Below are 24,785 nucleotides of genomic sequence, written 5' to 3'. Positions count from 1 at the left end.
TTAAAGAATATTAATATATAAATTCAAAATTGTTTATCCCCATATTTATAAAATTATAAATGTTGAAAATGTATCTTTATAATAAAATTATCATTTCAGGCCATAGAATATAAAATTAATAAAAAAAGCTTGTGTATCTATTAAAATATGAAGTGCATCTTAAAATTAATTATAAAAAAATGGATGTGCATCAAATTATCCATATTCATTGTGAGGTAACAAATTTTGAAATGTAATTGTAAAGTTTATTTTCATTAAATATAGATATTTTAAAATATCAAGTGGAAAATAACAACAAGGCATCAATTAATAAATGATAAGTATTTATTTTTGAAAAATGATAAAGATTGAAATATAATTATAAAATTTATCTTTGTTGAACATTAAATTCTTAAAATGTAAAGTAGATTAAATTTAATTTGAAAAACTATAGACATCAACACTGGTGAACCAGTTCCCGGATGCGGGTGATCTCGTTGTGCGATAGGCATGTGGCTCGTCACATGGGCAGGTGTTAGCCCGGACGAGCCACGAATAACCAGGACGCTGGCACAGTTAATACGCCGGAAGGTGAAGTCATTTGGGTTTTAAGGCCTGTCTATTCGGCATTCAATGCGCAGTAGAGAGCGAGGATGATGGCGCTCCATAAACTTGAACCCCCTGCCGCTTTCCTGCATTCCTTCAAGCTGTCCGAGCAAACACTGGCAGAGAAGGAACATTCTCTGGTTCAGCGTAAGATTTCTCAGAGGAATTCTTGTCTGGAGATAAATTGGGAGATGCAGAGAGAAAGGCTCAGAATGAGCAGTCGTCGTGGCGGTTCCAGGGGTCGAGCCGCAACACAGCGGCCAGTCATTTCGCCTTCCTCCTCGGTGGAAATCACTTCTGAGCAGAATAGGAACCCGAGCAGACTTGCAGGCCGCAGAAATGTGTGTGGGCGGGGAGAAATCATGGATTGTGGTCATGTGGAGCATCCGACTGTTCGCTACCGGATCCCCTGCACTCTGGAGAACAATACTCTCATTGTCTCAGTCTCGTTGGAACATTGCAGCAGTCTCAGGGGGCAATTGGAAGACCTGAATGTGCCAGTGGTTGACATGCAAGTTCCTCTGGTAGATATGAGGCGGCCAACCAGAGCAGCCATTCCCCCAGCCACACAAGCAGCTGATGCAGGCCCCAGTGAGCCGGTGCAGAGGACTTTGCTCTCGAACTCGGACGAATCCCAGAAGCTCAAATGTAAAATGAAGGATGAGCCATACACAACTGATGATGAATAGATCAGCCATCAATCTGATCTTCGCTGCCGGGAAAGGAACGCAACTCTCTGTTCGTTTCTTCTACTCTCTATGTCTGTTTGTCATTCTGTCGGTTTATGGGTCCACTATGTCGGTTTATATGTCTACTGTGTCGATTTATATGCTGTCTATGTCGGAACTATGCACCGTCAAAGGTCGCAATGCTAGTAAGGGTGGTAAGCTGATCCAATTTTTGTAACTGTGTTGCTCTGGAAAGGTCCAATATGGGGAAAATGCCAATCTCTCTGGAGATGCAGGGCCACGGCCCTGATGTAAAAAATGCTGTAATTTTTTATATTTTGTAATATAAATAGCATAGTCTTACGTAGAAAAAAAAATACTGGTGAACCAGTGAACTTTGAAATATATTTGTTAAATAATAATATTTGAAATGCAATTCTAAAATAAATCAAAATATGAAATAGATTAAAAAATAAATTGAAATAGATGATGAATATAATTAGAAGAATACATTATGCATTCAATTATAGATGTCCAATAAATCTTGAAATGTAATTAAAAAAAAAAAAACATATTTATCAAAAACACACACACACATATTTAATAGGGAAAAAAAGAATATTAATATATAAATACAAAATTGTTTATCTCCATATTTATGAAATTATAAATGTTGAAAATGTATCTTTATAATAGAATTATCATATCAAGCCATAGAATATAAAATTAATTAAAGATCTTGTGTATCTATTAAATTATACATGTCCATATTGGTGAAATAGTAATTTTGAATTTTACTTTTAAAAATTTATAGTTTCACTAAACATAAATTTTAGAATGTAAAGTGGGGAAGAACAATACAACATTATAAATATACATGGTTTTGAAAGAGTAGAAAAACATTAAAAAAATTGATGTAAATTGGAAAATAACAACACATCATAAATATATAGATTCCAAATTGTAATTATAACACATAAAATTTTGAAATATTACATTAATTTTGTCTTTATTAAAGATAGAAATGTTAAAATATGAAATGTATATTAAAATTAATAATAAAAAAAAAAGGATATGTATCAAACTATCCATGTTGATTGTGAAACAACAAATTTTAAAATCTAATTGTAAAACTTATTTTTATTAAACATAGAAATTTTAAAATGTCAAGTGGAAAATAACAACAAAACATCAATTTAGTTTTAAAATATGAAGTGCATCTTAAAATTAATTATAAAAAAAAAATGGATGTGCATCAAATTATCCATATTCATTGTGAGGTAACAAATTTTGAAATGTAATTGTAAAGTTTATTTTCATTAAATATAGATATAGTGGAAAATAACAACAAGGCATCAATTAATAAATGATAAGTATTTATTTTTGAAAAATAATAAAGATTGAAATATAATTCTAAAATTTATCTTTGTTGAACATTAAATTCTTAAAATGTAAAGTAGATTAAATTTAATTTGAAAAATTATAGACATCAATACTGGTGAACTAGTGAACTTTGAAATATATTTGTTAAATAATAATATTTGAAATGCAATTCTAAAAAAATCAAAATATGAAATAGATTAAAAAAATAAATTGAAATAGATGATGAATATAATTAGAAGAATAAATTATGCATTCAATTATAGATGTCCAATAAACCTTGAAATGTAATTAAAAAAAAATCAACAAACACAAACACACACACACACATATATATATATATATATATATATATATATATATATATATACACATACATACAATATTGTTTATCCCCATATTTATGAAATAAGAAATGTTGAAAATGTATCTTTATAATAAAATTATCATATGAATATAAAATTAATTAAAGATCTTGTGTATCTATAAATTATACAAACATTAAAACATTTTATGTAAATTGGAAAATAAAAACACATCATAAATATATAGATTGCAAGTTGTAATTATAATACATAAAATTTTGAAATATTATATTTATTTTATCATTATTAAAGATAGAAATATTAAAATATGAAGTGTATTTTAAAATTAATTAGAAAAAAATGAATATGTATCAAATTATCCATGTTCATTGTGAAACAACAAATTTTGAAATGTAATTGTAAAACTTATTTTTATTAAACATAGAAATTTTAAAATGTCAAGTTTAATTAATAAATGATAAGTATCTATTTTTGAAAAATATTAAATATTGAAATATAATTCTAAAATTTATCTTTGTTGAACATTAAATTCTTAAAATGTAAAGTAGATTAAATTTAATTTGAAAAATTATAGATATCAATACTAGTGAATGAGTAAGCTTTGAAATATATTTGTTAAATAATAATTTTTGAAATGCAATTCTAAAAAAAATCAAAATATGAAATAGATTAAAAGAATAAATTGAAATAGATGATGAATATAATTAGAAGAATAAATTATGCATTCAATTATATATCTCCAATATTAATATTCATAACATTTAATTAACAATATTAAAATTATTAATGACATTAACATTATTATTATAAATAATATCATCAACATTTAATATTAAAAATAATATTAAATTTTTTTAATTTACAATCTTATCTATTATTATTATTTTAATTTATTAATATTATTGATATTATATTAATTAATTAATATAATATAATATACCATCAACATTAATAACATTAAATATTAATAAAAATTTAATATTAAGTTTTAATATTATTTATAAATGTTAGATATTAGGCTTTTGTGATCCATATTGTAAATGAGAGTGCCTTTCAGATTAATCACATTATTAAGATTTGGTCAACATTTTGAACCAACTAATATGGATGAACCACATCTAATATGGATGAATCGCATTAGTTGGTTTGAAATGTCGACCAAATCCTAATAATATGATTAATTCAAAAGGTACTCTCATTTATTTATAAATATTAATTATTAATATTACTATTAATTGATATGAATATGAATATTAATATTACTTTTAATATTATTAATATTTATAAATACTAATTTTAACGTTAATTATTAATATTAATAACATTAAATAATATTATCATGGTCAACCATGGTCAATAAGCATGGCGACATTGTCATGAACATTGTCTTTTGCTCCAATATCACATTATGAAAACCATGGTCAACCATGGTCCAATGTTGCATTGTGACAAAGATTTTCTCTATATGAAAATCAACCATGGTCCTATGTCGCATTGTGACAAATATTGTCTCAATATGAAAAAAAATCATGGCCAACCATGGTCCAACGTCGCATTGTGACAAAGATTATGGGAATATGAAAATCAACCATGGTCAACGATGGACAACCATGTTTATTTTAGGGTTTATAATATTTATTCAAACGTCGCATTGTCACATAGATTGTATATAAAAATCAATCATGGTCAATTATGCTCAACCATGGTCAATATGAAAATCAACCATCGTCAATCATGGTCATCCATGGTCCAACATCACATTGTGAAAGAATTGTCTCAACATGAAAATCAACCATGGTCAACCATTGTCGACCATGGTCAACCATGTTTCAACGTCACATTTTGACGAAGATTGTCTCAATGTGAAAATCAACCATGGTCAATCATTGTCAACTATGGTCAACCATGGTCAATAATCATGTTCACATTGTGACGAAGATTGTCTCTTTGTCCAACGTCACATTGTGATAAAGATTTTATCAATATGAAAATCAATCATGGTCCAACATTGCATTGACAAAGATTGTGTCAATATGAAAATCAACCATTGTCAACGATAGTCAACCATGTTTATTTTAGGGTTTTTAATATTTATCTTAGGGTTTATATACCTTGGGTTTAATATTACATGGTCCAATGTTACATTGTGACAAAGATTGTCTCAATATGAAATCAATCGTGTTAAACCACTGTCAATCATCGTCAACCATGGTCATTCATGGTGAAACATGGTCCAATGTCACATTATAACAAAGATTATGTCAATATGAAAATAAACCATGGTCAACCATCTTCAATCATGGTCAACCATGGTCAAATGTTGAATTGTGACAAAGATTCTCTCAAAATCATGCTCAATCATGGTCAACCATGGTCAATCATGTTCAATGATGGTCCAACGTCACATTGGCACAAATATTGTCTCAATATCAAAATCACCATCGTCAACCATCGTCCATGGTCCAACATCACAAGATTTGAGAAATATTGTCTCAATATGAAAATCAACCATGGTCAACCATTTTAAACCACATTTAACAATGGTTGTATATGTGGTTTTATTAATGGTCTACCATGGTCCAACATCACATTACGACAAATATTGTCTCAATATGAAAATCAATCATGTTCAACCATGGTCCAACGTTGCATTGTGAGAAAGGATTTAATATTAATCGTTAGGTTTAACATTAATCCATGGTTGATTAATCCCTATTAATCCTAAGGTTTAATGTTATTCCCTTGGGTTTAAAATCCCTTGGGTTTTTAATATTAATCTCTTGGGTTTATTAATGAGATAGGTTTATAATGTTAATCCTAAGTTTTATAATATTTAAATTCCTTGGGTTTATAATATTAATTCCTTATGTTTAATATTATTCCTATGCGTTTGTAATCCCATGGGTTTATTAGTCCCTTGCATTTATGATATCAATCCCTTGCAGTGAAAATTTATTTCAAAAATATATATACACACGCAGAGAGGAGAGAATGATTCAGAGGAGTCATTAGGGATCTTGGAATCCAGCTAAAGAATCAGAGGAAGCTCTAGAGAGGAAGCGAAGTGAGAATTCGCAGAGGATTGAGGCTCAGAGAGAATTGAGCAGCAGAATAGTTGAAGAAAGAAACCCTGAAGAAAAACCGAAAACACAGAGAAAACACTGAAGAATGAATTAAAGTCAATTTAAAGGGACAAACGAAGAAGTGTGGTTTCAATATATGGGAACCGTTGGATCTTATAGATCAATAGCGTGATGACAAAGAGTGAGAATCGTCAATCTCATAGATTGATGGTCATTGCACGGTGAAGGAGTGTAAGAGCTAACGCAGAGAAAAGGCGAGTTTATAACCTTACATGATATTTTGGACAAGGACTAGATGGTAAGTGGTTTGAGCGTTGATCAACCGATTCCATACATATCACAATGTGTGGCAGAGAGTTGGAGTGGGGAAACCGCTTTATCGGACGGTTAACCCCCGTGTGTGTGGTCAACCCGAAACCAATCTGAATCGTTGGATATTTCGGGAGAAGATCAACAGCAGAGAAGTAATGCGACATATAAAGGAGTGGAGCCGATGGTGTTATGTGGCGCAGTTAATAAGTTTTGAGATCCGAAATCGCATTATCACATATCAGATGCGATAGAGGTCTTTGTTAACAAAACCTGCGAAGAATCACGATTGCGATAAGCGAAAAGGTAAATCTCGAAAAGTGTGCCAAGGTCGTACCAATGCAGAAAAGGTGTGATAAGCATATATTTCCTTTGTAAATGGTTTATTAAGAAAATAGTTCCGTTAGAAGGTTTATGCGCTAAATATATATGTAACCAAGGTCTAAAGAGGAAAAGGTTATATATGTGCAGTTAAAGGGTTAGCGAAGATTTTATAAAGGTTAATGAGAGGGTTTTAGTCCCGATAGGAAGGATTTGAAAGCAAGGCCTTAATAAAGTATTTTTTCCTTGTGTTTATTTTTCTGGATAAAGGCTGATCTATTGTATTAAAAAAAAGAAAAATATTTACAAAGAGGCCGAGGCCTCTGAAGATGCAGAGGAGCATCCTCTATCAGAGAAGACTACAGGTGCTCAAGGCAACCTGGATTACATATATGGAGAAAGTAGCAGAGAGCATATCCGACCATACATAAACGACCATACAAAAGGGCAGCATTTGATTTGAGAAGTTTGCCTTTCCAGTGTGGCTTGCTGCAGAGACCAACGTACTAAACTGTGGTGTGAAGTCCATATTCTTCAAAAGATTGGGAGTGCTGAGATTTCTTGAGGGCTCCCTACTATTAAACCGACGACTGGACCCTTCTATACCAGAATGAGTCCCCTCAAAATTCCAAAACATTTTCATTAAACAACAGAGAAAGCATGAACTAAGCCTTTGATGGCTCACCTTGATCAATTCCTGATTTGTAAATTTCCTCATTCGGCTCCAGATTGTTGGTGAGCTGATTGCCGGAATAAGCAGGAAGCTGAGGTGAACCAAGAGCCGGATACTGAGACAAACCTTGAGTTGGTTGCTGAGGCGCTCTCAGTCCCGGAGGAGGCTCCATCACAGTGATATCAACAGCAAATTCATTTTCAGTATTGTCTTTCATTGCCTGTGCCCGAGCAGGGTTCAATTGTTCCAGCTCCCCATGACTGGACGAGTCGTCCTCTTCCTCAGTTGCAAGGACAGTGATAAGCAGTGAGAGACGGGTCTGATTTTTCCTGCAGCGAAAGGTGCAGCGAGAAGTGTGGACTTGACTGTCCAACTGGTCGGACTCTTCAGAGGGAGAGGACTGAGGCTCCAACATGGCCACTGGTTGAATTGCCTGGGCCTCTTGCCTTCCACGAATACCCCAAACCCCTCCACGTCTTGGGATTCCCCTTTGTCGTGGCGCCATTGTCCCTGGAGAGCACACTTTGCAAGCAAAAAACAATGAAAAAGCAGGATTGTAATTATCTAGCCGGTTCTCCTTAATAGCACTTACCCAATTCTGGTGCCTCACTGAGCTTTCCTCCAGCAGAAGCGTAGAACGCACAGTTGAAACAGAGTGCCCAGAACATGCGAATGGAACAGAGGTTAGGCTATGGCCTTTCCCCCTTCCGCCTGTATTCGTCTGACTCCTACATCCAAACCACTGAACATAACTATGTCTCGAATCACTGGACTGATTCATATACCTCATTTTATAGGACCTGGAACTGAACTGAATGGCGGCAATGGAGCCAAGACTCCATAGAACTGCGTACAAGGCAATCAATTCGCCTCGCTTGAGGCCACCCCTCTTCTGCATGGCCATCTTTTCCACCGCTGTCTGCGTTAATGTTTGGCAGGGGCTAGTTAATGTAGCGTCCGGCCAGACGGTCTTATAACTACAGCTGCCCTTCATTGCATGTACTCATGCGTATACAAGTGTCACCCGCATCCGGGTTTTTTTCCTTGTGTTTATTAATTCCCAATGGTTTATAATATCAAGTTATTGATTTTCTTTGTTCTTCAAATTTTTAATATTAATAATTCCTTGGGTTCATAATCCCTTGAGGTTTTAGTGTTAACCCCTTGGGTTTATTATATCAATCCCTTGGGTTTATATTATTAGTCCCTTTTGTTTAATAATATTGCCTTAGGTTCATAATCCCTTGGGGTTTTAGTATTAATCCCTTGGGTTTATAATATCAATCTTTTGGGTTTATTATTCGCGAGTCAAACATGGTTTATTATAATGTCGACCATGGTCCAACATGGAATTGTGATAAGAATTATCTCAATATGTAAATCAATGATGGCCGATCATGTTTATTTTAATGTTTATAATATTTTTCTTAGGGTTTATATATGTTGGGTTTATAATATTAGTCTCTTGGATTTAATATTGTTCCCTTGGGTTCATAATCCCTTGGGGTCTTAGTATTAATCCCTTTGTTTTATTATTCCTTTGGGTTTCTCATATTAATCCCTTGGGTTTATTATTCCCTTAGGTTTATAATATCGATCATGGTAAACCATTGTCAATCATAGCCAACCATGTTTGAATGTCACATTGTGACAAGGATTGTCTCACCATGAAAATAAATAATAATCCCTTGGGTTTATTATATCAATCCCTTGGGTTTATATTATTAGTCCCTTTTGTTTAATAGTATTCCCTTTGGTTCATAATCCCTTGGGGTTTTAGTATTAATCCCTTGGGTTTATAATATTAATCACTTGGATTTATTATTCCTGAGGCAAACATGGTTTATTATGATGTCGACCATGGTCCAACATGGAATTATGATAAGGATTGTCTCAATATGGACATCAATGATGGTCGATCATGTTTATTTCAATGTTTATGATATTTGTCTTAGGGTTTATATACGTTGGGTTTATAATATTAGTCCATTGGGTTTAATATTATTCCCTTTGGTTCATAATCCCTTGGGGTTTTAGTATTAATCCCTTGGGTTTACTATTCCCTTAGGTTTATAATATCAATCATGGTCAACCATTGTCAATCATAGCCAACCATGGTCAACCATGTTTGAATGTTGCATTGTGACAAGGATTGTCTCACGATCAAAATAAACCATGTTTATTTTTGTGTTTGTAGTATTTATATTTGGGTTTATCAATATTGGGTTTATAATATTAGTCCCTTGGGCTTAATATTATTCCCTTGGGTTCATAATCCCTTGGGGTTTTAGTATTAATCCCTTGGGCTTAATATTATTCCCTTGGGTTCATAATCCCTAGGGGTTTTAGTATTAATCCCTTGGGATTTTAGTATTAATGTAAATAAGTTGGGTTTACTATTCCCTTAGGTTTATAATATGAAAATCAATGATGGTCGATCATGTTTATTTTAATGTTTATAATATTTGTCTTGGGGTTTATATACATTGGGTTTATAATATTAGTCCCTTGGATTTAATATTATTCCCTTGGGTTAATAATCCCTTAGGGTCTTAGTATCAATCCCTTCGTTTTTTATTCCTTTGGGTTTCTCATATTAATCCATTGGGTTTATTATTCCCTTAGGTTTATAATATCCATCATGGTAAACCATTGTCAATCATAGCCAACCATGGTCAACCATGCTTGAATGTCACATTGTGACAAGGATTGTCTCACCATGAAAATAAATAATAATCCCTTGGGTTTATTATTCCTTTGGGTTTATTATATCAATCCCTTGGGTTTTTTATTCCCTTCGTTTTATATTATTAGTCCCTTTTGTTTAATAGTATTCCCTTTGGTTCATAATCCCTTGGGGTTTAGTATTAATCCCTTGGGTTTATAATATCAATCACTTGGGTTTATTATTCTTGAGTCAAACACGGTTTATTATGATGTCGACCATGGTCCAACATGGAATTGTGATAAGGATTGTCTCAATATGAAAATCAATGATGGTACATCATGTTTATTTCAATGTTTATAATATTTGTCTTAGGGTTTGTAGTATTTATATTTGGGTTTACCAATGTTGGGTTTATAATATTAGTCCCATGCTTGAATGTCACATTTTGACAAAGATTGTCTCACCATGAAAATAAAACATGTTTATTTTAGTGTTTGTAATATTTATATTTGGGTTTACGAATATTGGGTTTATAATATTAGTCCCTTGGGCTTAATATTGTTCCCTTGGGTTCATATTCCCTTGGGGTTTTAGTATTACTCCCTTCGGTTTATTATTCATTTGGGTTTATAATATCAAAATTTGGGTTTTTTTTATTCCCTTAGGTTTATAATATAAATTGTAGCCAAACATGGTGAACCATGTTTGAATGTCGCATTGTGACAAGGATTGTCTCACCATCAAAATAAACTATGTTTATTTTAGTGTTTGTAGTATTGATATTTTCCTTTACTCGATGTGAAGTTTATAATATTAGTCCCATGGGTTTAATATTATTCCCTTGGCTTCATAATCCCTTGGGTTTTAGTATTTATCCCTTGGGTTTATTATTCATTTGGGTTTATAATATCAATCCCTTGGGTTTATTATTCCCTTTGGTTGATAATATAAATCATGGTAAACCATTGTCAATCATAGCCAAACATCATCAACCATGGTTGAATGTCGCATTGTGACAAGAATTGTCTCACCGTCAAAATAAACCATGTTTATTTTAGTATTTGTAGTATTTATATTTGGGTTTACCAATGTTGGTTTTATTATATTAGTCCCTTGGTTGAATGTCGCATTTTGACAAAGATTGACTCACCATGTTTATTTTAGTGTTTGTAGTGTTTATATTTGGGTTTAACAATGTTGGGTTTATAATATTAGTCCCATGGGTTTAATATTATTCCCTTGGGTTCATAATCCCTTGGGGTTTTCGTATTAATCCATTGTAAACCATTGTCAATCATAGCCAAACATGGTCAACCATGGTTGAATGTCACATTGTGACAAGAATTGTCTCACCATCAAAATAAACCATGTTTATTTTAGTGTTTGTAGTATTTATATTTGGGTTTACCAATGTTGGGTTTATAATATTAATCCCATGCTTGAATGTCACATTTTGACAAAGATTGTCTCACCATGAAAATAAAACATGTTTATTTTAGTGTTTGTAATATTTATATTTGGGTTTACGAATATTGGGTTTATAATATTAGTCCTTTGGGCTTAATATTGTTTCATTTGGTTCATATTCCCTTGGGGTTTTAGCATTACTCCCTTCGGTTTATTATTCATTTGGGTTTATAATATCAAAATTTGGGATTTTTTATTTCCTTAGGTTTATAATATAAATCGTAGCCAAACATGGTGAACCATGTTTAAATGTTGCATTGTGACAAGGATTGTCTCACCATAAAAATAAACTATGTTTATTTTAGTGTTTGTAGTATTGATATTTATCTTTACTCGATGTGAAGTTTATAATATTAGTCCCATGGGTTTAATATTATTCCCTTGGCTTCATAATCCCTTGGGCTTTTGTATTTATCCCTTGGGTTTATTATTCATTTGGGTTTATAATATCAATCCCTTGGGTTTATTATTCCCTTTGGTTGATAATATAAATCATGGTAAACCATTGTCAATCATAGCCAAACATCGTCAACCATGGTTGAATGTGGCATTGTAACAAGAATTGTCTCACCGTCAAAATAAACCATGTTTATTTTAGTATTTGTAGTATTTATATTTGGGTTTACCAATGTTGGTTTTATAATATTAGTCCCTTGGTTGAATGTCGCATTTTGACAAAGATTGACTCACCATGAAAATAAACCATGTTTATTTAGTGTTTGTAGTGTTTATATTTGAGTTTAACAATGTTGAGTTTATAATATTAGTCCCATGGGTTTAATATTATTCCCTTGGGTTCATAATCCCTTGGGGTTTCATATTAATACCTTAGTTTTATTATTCCTTGGGGTTTATAATATCAATGCCTTGGGTTTATTATTCCCTTAGGTTTATAATATCGATCATGGTCAACCATTGTCAATCATAGGCAAGCATGGTGAACCATGGTTGAATGCCACATTGTGACAAGGATTCTCTCACCATGAAAATAAACCATGTTTATTTTTGTCTTTCTAATATTTATATTAGGGTTTACCAATGTTGGGTTTATAATATTAGTCCCTTGGGTTTAACATTATTTTCTTCAGTTCATAATCCCTTGGGGTTTTAGTATTAATCCTTTGGGTTTATTATTAACTTGGGTTTATAATATCAATCATGGTCATCTTTATGTTTCTCTTGTGTTTGTAATATTAATTCCTTGTGCTTCTTCATCCCTTAGGTTTTTAATATTTATCCGTTGGGTTCACTAATTCCTTAGGTTTATAATATTAAAGGGTTGGGTTTATTAGTTCCTTGGGTTTATAATATTAGTCCTTTTTGTTTAATATTATTCCCGTTGGTTTGTAATCCCTTGGGATTTTAATATTAAACCCTTAGGTAATGATAAACAAAATGGACTAATATTATAAACCCAATGTATACAAACCCTAAAATAAATATTAAAAATATTAAAGCCTAATAATAATAATAAGAGTTTATATTATTATAATAATATTAATATAATAACCATAAATATATAAATATATAAGAATATAGTTGTTATTATTTGTTTAGTTATTAATTATCATAAATAATTGGTCTTTATTGTTATTATTATAATAATATATTATAATAATATTGATTATATTATTATTATAATAATTATTATATTTGTATATTATAATAATAATATAATATTTTTATAATATTATAATTGGATATTATTATTATTATTATTAAATTTATTATTATTATAATAATACAATATAATTGTTATGATTTTTTTATAATTTTATATTATTATATTATAATATGAGCTATTCTTATTTCTGAGAACTCATCTGTATTTCTTGTATGCATTTTGTCTTCGAATTATTTTGATCTTTTGTCTACGCATTATGTTCTTGTCTATGAACGAAACAACTAGGGTTTCTGGTAATGGCAGCGTGAGAAGTAGAGCATTAGTCGAGAAGCAGGACGAACGGGAAAATCTTCAGAGATTTTTGAATGTAGAGATCTTGTTTGTTTCGAATACAGAGATCTTGTTTTTGATTCATTGATATTTTACATGGGCATCTTCGGATCGAGTGGTTCATTGTTGTCTTGTGCGGGCAGCGGGGATCGAGTGATATTTTCTTTTTGTCTGAAGCGAAAGTTAGTGATTTATTTTTATCTGGAGTAGGATTCAATTCTCAGTACTAAAAGCAGGATTTTTCCTACTAGGGTTTCTTGCAGATTAAAAGGCTTACTGAGACTCTGTGGCTGAGTTCTAAATCTAATCTTCTGCGGCTAGATCTAGATCTAGATCTAATCTTCTGCCTTATTCTCTGCGGCTGGGTTCTAGATCTAATTTTTTGCGGCTAGATCTAGATCTAATCTTCTGCCTTATTTCTCTGCGGTTGGGTTATACTGGAAAATATGGCTCCCAGCTTCGTGAAAATAGTTGTTGGCTCAACTCCGTCTGCTTCTGGAGGGCAAGCTCCTGCCCATATCGTCAGTGAAGCCCTAGCTCCCACTGTCCAGGTGGTCCAGGCCTCACTCAATGAGGCTTTGAAGTTTTCCGAAAGTGCCCTAATATGTCGGTTCAATGGTTTTTGGCCGCGGCTCACAGCTCTCCATAATTAGATCTCGGAGGTATGGAAGCCTGTCATTTCTGATGAAATTAATATCTACCCGTGTGCTAGGGGTTTCTTTATAGTAGATTTTGAAAATCTTGAAAGCAGACAATGTATTCTAGATTCTGACTCTTGGTTTTGGGAAAACTCAGGCCTATTCATGAAGCCATGGAACCCATCATTCGATCCCTCAACCGCAGTCATAACCTCAGCACCAGTTTGGGTGAAATTGCCAAGCCTACACTTGCATATCTGGAATCTCTCCTCGCTAAAAGCCATTGGAAATACAATTGGGAAATTTTACTGCAGGTGCCCAGAAACAGAGGAATATGTCAAAACCACCTATGCACACATCTGTATGGAAATGGACTTCAGCGCCAGATTTCTAGCTGAAATAAACCTAACAAGTAAAGACTATGTGTGGAACCAGAAACTCGATTATGAAAGTGTCATCTTTAGATGTCGATCCTGCTTTGAGACAGGCCATCTAACCAAAAATTGCCAAAAGCCTCCCAGAAAATTCTGCTAGAAAAACCAACCATAGATCTACATGGTGGGAAGGAGCACAAAAAGAACACTGCACTGTCATCAAAGAAGAATACCCTAGAGAAAACTCTGAATCACAAGAAATCGGGCAAGAAAGAAACAACTCTCAAGACAAGCATGGAGAAATCCTCGCCCAACAACAAAAAAGTGAACTCGACAACCCCTCAAACATCAACAGTTATGAGGATTCGAATATCGCACAAAATAAATCTTCATTTAACAGCAAAGCAGATCTTCTAGACCAAACTTCTTCTCCAACTATCTTCAAAAGGACGAACACAATAAATCGTGAAGTTAAGACACCAATGTCCCAAGAACCAGAAGAGATGAAGGAGATGCAAGATAAAGGAAGTTGGAAGACCGTAGAGAAAAAAAAAAAGCTACAGTATCAATCTCGCCAAGAAAGACGAGGAGCCAGGCAATTAAAAACTAAGAAAATTATAGGTCCAATAGACCAATTTGGTCTCAGTGGACATTAACCACTATCATCATCATTATTAATTAATATATATTAGGAGTTTATATTATTAATATAATATTAATATAATAATCATAAATATATAAGAATATAAGAATATAGTTGCTATTATTTGTATAATTATTAATTATCATAAATAATAAATAATTGGTCTTTATGGTTCTTATTATAATAATATTGATTATATTATTATTATAATAATTATTATATTTGTATACTATTATAATAATATAATAATAATATAATATTATTATTATAATAATAATACAATATAATTGTTATTATTTTTTTATAATTGCTATTCTTATTATTAATTAATATATATTAGAAGTTTATATAATTATTATAATATTTATATAATAATATATATAAATAATCTCGTTGTTAATATTTATATAGTTATTGATAATCATATATAGTTATTTATATAGTTATTAATAATCTTAAATATTGATATACAAATCCTAAAATAAATATTAAAAATACGAAAGCCTAAAAATAATAATAATAATAAATAAGACTAATATTATTATGAGTTTATATTATTATTAATTATAATAAATAATAAATAATTGCTCTTTATTGTTCTATTGTTCTTATTATAATAATATTGATTATATTATTATTATAATAATAATTATATGGTATATTATTATAATAATATAATCTTAATAATCAAATATTATTAATAACTATATAAATATTAATATAAACTCCTAATAATATTATAACAATATTGATTATATTATTATAATAATAATAATTATATTTGTATATTATTATAATATTATAATCAAATATTATTATTATTATTATTATTATATTTTATTATTACAATATAATTGTTATTATAATCTAATATTATTATGAGCTATTCTTATTATTAATTAATATATATAATATATATTAGGGGTTTATATAATTATTATAATATTAATATAGTATTTATATAATAATATATATAAATAATTTGATTGTTAATATTTATATAGTTATTTATATAGTTATTAATAATCTTAAATATTCATAATAATTATTAATGTGGTTGATATAAGCCTATATCAACTATATTTACCTTGATAAACATCACTGTGACAGTGTTGAAAATAAAAAATTTGTCCAGGTTTTAAAATTTATAACTTTTTTTGATATATATTTTTAATGAATGTGAGTTCAATTATTCTATCTACAAGGAATGTGGAAAAACCAATAATACCGTTACCTTTACTAAAACCTTGAAAAAGGAGAACAAAAATTCCTTTGAGGGTCATTGGAATGTCAAGGATGTATGTGTTCCGTTTAGGGAATATATTTTTTTTAAATCCATAGTTCAACATTGGTTCTGAATTGTTTTGGGAGGGTGACGTAGGCTCGTCACCGGAACGAGGGCACTGAATTATAGTAACCGTGTTTTTCTATTAATTTGCACCATACAAACAAATTTTCAAAAAATCCCAGCATTGCCATAGTTTAACATTGGTTCTGAATTGTTTTGGGAGGGTGACGCAGCTTCGCCTGAACCAAGGCTACCAAGCCCGAGGCCATACGTCAGCCTCTGCTCCTCCGTCCCCTCTTGGTCTTGTCATGGCAGCGCACTAGGGCTACAAATATTTATTTCATTTTTCTTGGTCTTGTCAATGGCAGCTCGCCATGGCTACAGACTTATGTCAGTTTTGTTGGACTGCGGTCAACGAGCGACAAGGACACCGCTAAAAGGTTGGTTGAAAAAGGAGGGGAGGCGGAGGAATTGTTGGGACAGTTAAAAGTCGCTAGAATCTATTAAAAAAATTTAAAATTTTTGTAAAGATAATATTGAAATCATATTTTTGATGTGGAAATAAATTCAGCGCTATAAAAAATTTCTCAAACACTTAAAATTATGAATTTTAACAATTTTTATTTAAATTTACAAAAATCTCTACTTAATTTTTTCAAAATAAAAACCAGAATTTCCGTAATTTTCAGAAATGGTTAGACTACCGCATTACATAAGGCTTCTGTCCCTCACAAGTCGCTAAATGTCCCTCGATACTAAGGTAAGGCCAATTTGAATCACGATGGTTTTCCGATTTTTCTGGTTTGAAATGCTCCAGATTGGGCTGATTTAGTGTTCCCAAAATTTGAAATGATCCAAATTTGGTTGATTTAGTGTTCCCAGATTTGAGTACACATAAGTTAACTTTTAAGTTTATACATCTCAATTTAGACTTATTTAGAAAGTTGCTTGGAATTTTTTCATGTATTTATTTTGAATGTCGAAGAAGAACAATTTCTTAGAAGATTTGTACATTTGGAGTTCCCCCAAAATATTTTTTTTTCTTAAATCTAGGATAATCAGTAACTGGTGAGAGTTATCCTGAACAGACCCAGAATCAAATCTAACTGACTGCCATTATAAATCTAGGCTAAGTGCAACACCCTTTAAGCCACAAAAGATAATCTATACAAAATAGTATTGCTTATAATGATTCAAAAATTAAGGTCGCTTCCTCTGACAGCAACTTTAGGTTAAGTACATTTTGCCTTTCACATATTTTGTCGCACTCACTATAGTTTCTACGGACATAATCTCAGATGCCTTTTGAGATTCTGGCTTTCTGAAATTAATGTTCAAAATTTCCATCCCGGTTGGGATAAATTTAGCCATTGTTTAGCAAATTGTCTTACTACTCGATCGGGTTATGATATTTTTTTTTTTTTTTTTGGGTAATGTTGACCTTAAGTTTATCAATATTGCAAGTTCAACTAATAGATTGAACAAAGCTAATTTATTTCTAGTGGTGTATAGGTGATTGTAAAGGTAACATAAAGTTATGTGGTAGTAATGTTGTTGATATATTTTTTTATGTGTAATATGCACCAAATATAAAAGCAATAATATTGTCCTTACGTGGGTTTTTTTATTAATAAGAAATATGGCAAAAAAGTTGAGAGCAAAATTTTCTTTCGAAATCTTTAGAATATCATTGTCATTACGTGGGTTTTTTATTTTTATTAATAAAAAATATGGAAAAAAATTGATAGCAAAATTTTCTTTTGAAATCTTTAGAATATCAAAAATGTGTGTACCTTCTATGAGACAATTTACCTACTTACACAAATTAATAATTTTTTAAAAACAATAATACTTTTTAATTATATATTAGAAATTTAATAAAAATCAAACACTATTTAATAAATGTGAATTTTTTCCAGTACGAAAAAATGTTGTATATATTATATCTTAATTATGGCACAGAAAAGTATGTTATAGGGAAAATAAAAGCAAATTTTGCTTCCGCCATATAACATATGGAAAACATGACTGCATATATGGAAATACATATACAGTAGGCAAAAAGAAGTAATAAACCCACAATCAGTGATATGTAACAAACAATGGTACCTGAGCATGATACATTAGATAGATAGACAGGTTCATGGTACATACCAGGACATATTTGTATATCCTATATACCTGGCATTGAGAAATGTTGAATTTGATGCGAGACGGACGCCACTGTGATGCTCAAGTTCCATATTCGGCGCTGTGAAAGAAAGCCCTTTTTTTATAGTTCATCAGCGATCATATTCTGGGAGCGTTTGATATGGGCAATGGAGAATTCCTTTAAAGATTTCCAGATAGAGGAGATTCTATGCATCCATCGGGTGTGATTGGCATTGTTTATGGAGTGTTTGCCAACAACATGATCTATAATGATTTTTGAGTCACCATAGATCCGAAGGACACCAATATTCAGGAAAGAGCAGAAAAATAGAAGTCCATATAATGCCATGGCTTCAACGTTATTGTTGGTCCCTATACCCCGTTCCAATATATTGCATAGTGCTGGTCCTCCAGGATATTTATATAATAAATATGATTTTATCTTCCAAATCAGAGGTTAATATTCAATGTACACGCATTACAACACTATCATCCCATAAAGATTAAGATGAATACAAATATGAACAAGAAGGTGCCACAACTGCGCATGAGACATTCGGCTACACACACTTTTGCTTTCGAACTTCGGGTTTCTAAATGTTGTTTTCATTTCAATTTTAAGGGTATTTTCAACCAAATACTATCTTTATCTTAAATTTAACATTTTAGTTAAAAAGGATAATTTTTAATTTAAATTAATATAAATCGAAATAAATAAATTATTTAATGTGTAATTTTTTGTGTTTTTAATTAAATATTAGTTTTAATTATAATTTACTTTCGAAAATAATAATAAAATTTAATAAATAAACATAATTTTTAATTTAAGTTAAAGTAGAATTTTCAATTTATTACTAATTATAATATGTTTTTAGATTTATAAAATATATATATTAAACTTAAAATTAAGTTATTTTATTAGCCACGAATATAATAAAAACAGAAGTAATTATTATTATTTTAAACTTAAATTTGAATCAAATAATAAAGATAGCACTAGTTAAACAAGGAGCCATTGCCATGGCGATAGTCCCTGTCGGGGTCTGCAGGGAAGTGCAGAACTTGGAAAAGTTGGCCTAGCGGAAATTGTTCCAAGTCTGGAAAGGATGGGAGGCAGAGGTCAAGGAATAAATGGAGTGAACCACAAATAGGTAATTCATATAAGTCGCTGAAGGCAGGCAGGTACTCCCAGTCGTAAATCATTTCACAGTAGATGCAAATATTACATAGTAACAAAATAGCTATGGGGCTAGTTTGTTGACTGGCCTACATGCTGCAGAGCAGCGACCATTTGCATCCATCTGTCCAGGTATGACAAGAACGATTATGAACTTAAAGAAGCTTTATTTGAATGAAGATGCTAAACAGAAATGCAGAAAATGATTTAGGAACAGGGTTTGGAGATACAAAGTGATCCCTTTCAATAATGCTGAACCACAAATAAACATTATGTTCAATGTTGACTGAAAAATTAATTGCCTAGACTGAAAAATATCTTAAAATTTTAAAACCAATAATTCATATAAATCGATGTTTAAACCTTAAAACCAGTGATTCATATAAGTCGCTCAAGGCAAGCAGGTACTCTCAGCCGTAAATCATTTCACAGTGGATGCAAATATTACATAGTAACAAAATAGCTATGGGGCCAGTTTGTTGACTGGACTATGTCAGAAGCACTTCTTGTTGCATGAGTTGCATCAGCAACAACAATTCCTATGTCTGCCTTTTTTAGCCTGCAATCATTTAACAATCTCGTACTTATGCTCTGCAATGACCAGTCAAAATCAGGAAGGATATGGAATCAAACACTAATTAAGGAAATGAAAAAATAAAAGTATCTGAAAAAACACAGAAGTAAAAGATAATTGTTGCTCACCAGGGAAAACACCAGCAAAACCATCAGCCTTCTCTATCAGTTCATCAACTGGCGAAGCTGCAATTGATTCATCTTTGTCCTGACCTAGTAAAGAGGATGATGGATACATGTTTGTACCCATGTCCAGTCGGCAAGCTGTCTCCTTGGAAATAGCGAATTGATCTCCTGATGAACATTTGCAAGTAAATAGTTAAATGTTGGCTCGTTGCATTACAAAAACAATAGTGAAACTGATGACAGCATAACCTCACCATACCTGTGATCATTTTGACATTTACACCAAGATTAAAAGCCCTTGTGATTGTTTCAGCACTGTCATGGCATGGGGGATCAAAAAGAGGCATCAATCCAATAAAATGTCAGGGCCCTCCTGGACTCTCCTTCCTACCCTTTGGAACTTGCTGCAAAGATTTTGAGATAGCTATAAAGATATACATAATCAACAAGAAGAACTTACTGGGAAGATTCAGCCCACAGATAAAGCAAAAGAAGCCATATTATTAACCTGATATGCAACTGCAAGAGAGCGAAGTCCTCGTTCAGCAAAGTTGTCAATAACTGTATGAACTCGCCGGTCAATTTGTGGCTTATTATGTGCGAGGTTAAGAATCTAGCAGAAGGTATTTGGTCATTTCAGTTTTAATAGAATGTGTACAAATAAGTTTTGAAGCACTTTCTAAACAATACAGCCCATTACCAAGTCTAATGAAGAAGGTCAAACTTCCAAAGAACAATACCTGCTCTGGAGCACGTTTACTAACTTGATGCATTTTCCCTTCATTGTCAATATAAGTGAGAGCTGTCCTCTTGTCAGTTGGATTAAAAGGAAGAAAATGGAGCTCTTGAATGGCTGCCCGCGCCTTTTAGATGCATGGATGTTAAAAGCCACAACAAAAGATACAAATCAGTAAAATAAGCATAGGCCTGCTTATCAACTAAAATTTAATATGATGACATAAAAAAAATACTTGCCTCCTTAGGATCCGTAAGCATCCCAACAATTGTTGCATCAATGGCATCTTGATTCTCTGTTCTGGATGCTCTTGCAGCCATCAGGACAACAGCATCCTTGTCATATCCTTTCGTGAAAACCTATTCATGACAACAATTAGTAATTGATACTTGTTTGAAGGAAACTAACAGTACTGGATCATCCAATATTACCACGGACCCTAACTAGCCAATTTGGTACAACTGCAGTATCACCAAAAATTATGTATTTATGAAATAAGAGAAAGGACAAAAAAAGAATCAGAAGTCCAGAATAAATACCAACCTTTTGGAAGTGGCCAACTTGGTTTGTACTGTTGACAATATGTGCTGGTTTACCAAAAAAGGTATGGACCCCAGTAGCAATGACAACACATTCAAGTTCACCCTGTTTGCAAGTAGAGTTAGAATAAACCCCATTGCCAGGACCCTTTGTTACTGGTAATGACTGACCACTGAGGGTAGACTACACACATTCAAAAATATTGTCATAAAACGTGGCTCAGGAAAAGTACCAAAACAGTCGAAGTTAATCCCAGAAACCATATAAAAGCATACCGAAAATTCCAGCACTTGTAATCAGAAATAAGAAGTAAAGAAAAGGATTGGACTAAGACCCGATCAATCTTTAAAGGATCTCCTTCAAGAAGACATGCATGTGCAGGAAACATATCTCTAAGTTTGATGCTGATTATGTCACCAGGAACAAGCACTGTTGCATCTTCTTCATTCCATTGTTCATCTCTGTGAACTTGTTAAGTTCAAAGTCTTAAGTCATTGACCAAGGAATTTAAAACTGCAGCACCCATGATCTTAAGACGATTCTGAACATCGAATTGCATGCTTCCCCGCAAAACCAAGGATAGAAAACTGAAAATATGGGGGCTGCCACTCATACAAAAGATAGTGAACAGACCTTGCCCTTTGGAGCCAGCCGAGTCATCAGTGTTGCAACAGCATTGCCAGCATTGTTTTCCTCTATGAAACTTATGGTAGAGTTTATAACAAGCAATGTTAGAATACCACCAAAATCTTGCCAGTCCAGAGGTTTTCCCTGCAAAGATACAATTTACATTATTAAAGCCTCAACTAAAAAGAGTGGATAGGGTATGCCTTGACTGATACTAGAAACAAGAGAGAAATATTGTGACACAGTAGAACAAGAAGCCATCTTCTTTTCTTATAATATGCACACGAACCATAAGGATGAAGTAATACTGTGAACTACTAAAAATACAATAGAGGGGAACGATATCCAATGGGAGAGACCAAATGCCACACTACTATTTACTATGAAATAGAAAACACAAAATTAGCAACAGTACTAGCAAATATTATTAATGATGAAAAAACAAAAGAATAACCATGACCAATTTGCCAAAAAAATACAATTATCAGAAGGAATGGCCACAGTTTAAAGATATGTGTTTAGTTCATGGATTGATCAATGGGGGTATATTATGCAAGCATGTTGAAGAGTCAAGACAGGCAGACAGACATGTTTGATAAACTGAATGTACACATTGTAGGTCCGACTAGGAAAAGCCCTTGCAGAGAAGAAAACACCATAGAAAAAAAAAATAGAACATATAAAAGTAACAACATGATATTTGTGGTGTAAATAGCCAAGAGTTTTCAAAAACAGAGAAAATATGGGCCATGCATTTGAACGTTAATCTCTAAAAATGGGGATTTGAGCCAGCCGAGCGAAGCCAGGAACTTCTCGTTTTTTGAATTCGAAATTCGAATTAATTTAGAAATAGAGATTTGACCTGAGTGATACGTTTCACCCTTTGGTGTTTTTATATCGAAATTGGAATTAATGACAAGGGAGGTCTATCATGGTATGGAACAATGGATGCAAATATTACATGGTATGACAAGAACGATTGTGAACTTAACATAAATGCACAAAATCATTTAGGAACAGGGTTTGGAGATACAAAGTGATTGAATTCAGCCTTAATAAACATTTTGTTCAATCTTGACTAAAAAATTAGTAATTCATATAAGTAAATATTACATAGTAACAAAATAGCTATGGGGCGAGTTTCTTGACTGGACTATGTCAGAAGCACTTCTTGCTGCATCAGTTGCATGAGCAACAACAATTTCTATCAGTCATTCCACATTTGTGCTTTCTAGCACGGTCATAATTTTGATGCATGGTTAGAAGCAAGCAGTCGAAATCTTCAGCTCATTCATTCTCCAACATATCATTTTGTGCGGCCCATACAAACTCCATTTACCTACTTATGCTCTGCAATGATTAGTCAAAATCTGGAGGGATATGGAATCAAACACTAATTAAAGATATACATAATCAAGAAGAAGAACTTACTGGGAAGTTTCAGGCCACGGATAAAGCAAAAGAAGTCATATTATTAACCTGATATGCAACTGCAAGAGAGCAGCAAACTTGTCAATAACTATATGAACTCGTTAGTATCCAAAAAATTTGTTTATATATATGTGAATAAATTAATCCATTAACAAGCATAGGTGTTGTGATTACCATGGAAACTCCATCAGAGATTATAGGCATGAAGTACGGTTTAAGCCTCTCAGTCACCAAGAGAATTAACAAGAACCCTCATTAAATTTACCATGGTTCACTTACCACACTGATAACATACAGAAAATTTAAAGTAATGACCAAAAACGAATAGGGGGAGAAATACCAGAAGTTGACTATGAAAATCACTATGAAAATGAATTAAATGCTTTGAATGAGAGCATGAAAAGACCTTGTAACATAGAAACCCTCAAAGTGATTCTCCTCCATAACCAGGTGACAAAATGAAGCTCAACACAATGCAAGTTAAAAGTGGCATAAGACTAGGGTTTCCAATTTGAAATCCTTACCTATAATTGTATGTTTTGAAGGCAAGGTCACCATATCGCTTTCAAAACATAGAAGTTGACATGCCTGTGACTTAAATTAAAAATAATCGTGTAAAAATATGTATTCAAAAAATTTGTTTATATATATGTGGATAAATTAATCCATTAACAAGCATAGGTGTTGTGATTACCATGGAAACTGCATCAGAGATTATAGGCATGAAGTACAGTTTAAACCTCTCACTCACCAAGAGAATTAAGAAGAACCCTCATTAAATTTACCATGGTTCACTTACCATGCTGATAACATACAGAAAATTTAAAGTAATGACCGAAAATGAATAGGGGGAGAAATACCAGAAGTTGACTATGAAAATCACATTATATACCTAAGTAGCAAAAATAGGAATTCTAAGATAAATGAGTTCATGAGTGTGAGATTGCAAAGGTAAAATTGAGCTAAATGAATTAAATGCTTTGAATGAGAGCATGAAAAGACCTTGAATCATAGAAACCCTCAAAGTGATTCTCCTCCATAACCAGT

The 24,785-nt window shown here is 32.2% G+C and overlaps 1 pseudogene; it reads right to left on the bottom strand.

Annotated features, from left to right (window-relative positions):
• Positions 1-20,149: 20,149 nt before the first annotated feature.
• Positions 20,150-24,182, bottom strand: LOC149255993 (plasma membrane ATPase 1-like; annotated as a pseudogene).
• Between the last annotated feature and the right edge of the window lie 603 nt (positions 24,183-24,785).

This window comes from Pinus tabuliformis, chromosome 7 (assembly GCF_031772625.1).
Source record: "Pinus tabuliformis cultivar Carrire ecotype Pingquan chromosome 7, CPIR1, whole genome shotgun sequence".
Lineage (NCBI taxonomy): Eukaryota > Viridiplantae > Streptophyta > Pinopsida > Pinales > Pinaceae > Pinus > Pinus tabuliformis.
Note: the sequence above shows the minus strand (reverse complement) of the source record. Positions and strands in the feature narration are given on the sequence as shown.